This window comes from Pseudochaenichthys georgianus, chromosome 13 (assembly GCF_902827115.2).
Source record: "Pseudochaenichthys georgianus chromosome 13, fPseGeo1.2, whole genome shotgun sequence".
NCBI classification, from domain to species: Eukaryota; Metazoa; Chordata; class Actinopteri; order Perciformes; family Channichthyidae; genus Pseudochaenichthys; species Pseudochaenichthys georgianus.
Genome location: NC_047515.1, coordinates 7,441,185 through 7,443,364, shown reverse-complemented (window position 1 = coordinate 7,443,364; position 2,180 = coordinate 7,441,185). Strand labels below are relative to the sequence as shown.

The 2,180-nt window shown below is 43.2% G+C and overlaps 1 long non-coding RNA gene across 1 annotated transcript; it reads left to right on the top strand.

Moving 5' to 3' along the window:
- Window positions 1-368: 368 nt before the first annotated feature.
- LOC139434999 (uncharacterized) lies at window positions 369-1,284 on the top strand. Its single transcript, XR_011644269.1, has 3 exons — window positions 369-457; window positions 811-903; window positions 1,042-1,284. It is a non-coding gene; the product is annotated as an uncharacterized lncRNA (long non-coding RNA).
- The last annotated feature ends 896 nt before the right edge of the window (window positions 1,285-2,180 follow it).

The following is a 2,180-nucleotide window of genomic DNA, read 5'->3' as shown; positions in this document are numbered from 1 at the left end:
CACTGAGTTGATCTCTTTTCTATAGACGCCGGAGGCGGGCAGCGTCAGGTAAAAAAAAAGTGATTTAGCCTTCCCAAACCTGAGCCTCACGCGCCGCCTATGACAATGTCTGTATCCTCTGATATGCGTAACAACGGACATTAAATACGCAGTGGCGCCAGCAGGGGGGGCCATGGCCACCCTGATATATTTGTTGGCCCCCCCACCACACACAAATATCTGATATTTAACAACAAATACACAGCCAGCGAGTCGCTTGATTTGAGATTCCAACGCTCATACTGCAGCCCCTCCCTCTCCCTCTGCTACCATGGTAACAATATGATACACAGCGCACCACTCTGATACTCATGCGCATCACTCTGAGATTCGCACAGACAGCAGCAGGTTGCAGCAAAACGTTTCTTTCTACTGACTTTTCTACTGACTTGACACAAATCCACCAGACTTCTAGAAGGTAAGTCATATACGTTCGTTGCCTGTTAAGCCCCACAACACTTTAGGCTTTAGTGTGTTAGCTTTAGGTAGCAAAAAACGGAGATATGCTTACCTTTAGCTGTTATTCTGATCAAAATGTGTGTTCAATGGCATTAAAACGATAAAACCGCTGGAAGACCTGGAAAACAGGCTCGGGGCTCAGTAAAGGCTGGCTTGACTTCAGGTATAATTCGTCTGTAAACACACTTTGGCAGCTATCCTAGTTAGCGTTAGTTGAGCTTGCTAAGCTAACGTTAGCTGATGTCGGTATGCTGGGCTGGTGTAATGCGTAGGCTACTATTAATCACTGCTGTGTATAATGTTAATTTGCAGAAAATGAAGAGAAAGTCAACAGACATCTCTTCTTATTTTAAGAAGAAGATGAGTAAAGGAGAGACAGAGCTGGCAGGGGAGCAGCAGCACAGGGTTAGTGAGGAGATGGCCATACATGCTAGAATAGTACATGTGGAACTCTGTTTTGTAAAAGTGAAACTAAAACCTAAGTACAGTTTTATTAATGTGATTGTGACCTTTTTAATCATTTAAGTCTTCTACACACTTTAGGTCTGCAGCTCCTTCAAAATGAAACGAGAATCCATGCAGTTTTTCCTCTTCTGTGTTCTGAGGTTATGAGCCGACCATTAGTCAAGTTTGTTTTCATAATGTTCTGTATGCTAATTAAAAAAAGGGTAACCAGTTTGTTTATAAAGTATAAATATTAGGGCTGTCAAGTTAACGCAAAAAAAAATTAACGCCACTAATTATTTTAACGCGATTAACGCATGTGTATTTTTGTTCCTCGGCCGCCCCGTAGTTTCAGAGCGCATCGAGTTTAAAATACCATCTACAAGCTGATGCTGACAGCCCCGCTCCTGCCGCCTGCTTGCAGCAGACCACACTTCCACGCTCACCGGCAGGCATCGACTGGCCATCGGGAGGACCGGGAGGGTGTGTGTATGTGTGGCCCGAGCGAGCGTGCATTACCGTACCGCAGTGTGAACGCGGCTATTGTTGTTGTTAGCATCTGGTGCTAGCTAGCTGCGCTAACGGATATAAGGAGCTGTTTAAATGAAAACAGAGGAGCGCTCTATCCACACAACTGCGCCAAGCACTTGACTTTATACAGGCAGCCAGACAGCGGGACATTGTACGAGAAGTCAGCACACTCATGATTGCAGCAACATGATTGCAGCGTCCAGGCAGCTCCCGTTCGAGCATATGCCTTGAGTTGCACATAGCTCCAACGATCACACTCACACACACACACACACACACACACACACACACACACACACACACACACACACACACACACACACACACACACACACACACACACACACCATTTGTATTGTATGAGAGAGGTTCCAGGTTGAATTGAGGCGAATATTTGTAATGTTCAGAGGTTGTTGTGTTTAATATTCATGAGAATATTTGTCATTGTTCAAATGATAATAAACATTAGCATAAAGCATATGTGTCCACTCATATGTTGATAAGAGTATTAAAAACTTGAAAAATATTCCTCTAAGGTACATTTAGAACAGATAAAAAATGTGTGATTCATTTGCGATTAATCGCGATTAACTACGGACAATCATGCGATTAATCGCGATTAAATATTTTAATCGACTGACAGCCCTAATAAATATACATTTTCAAAACAAATGGAATACAAGCTATATGTATTACTCTCACCACAG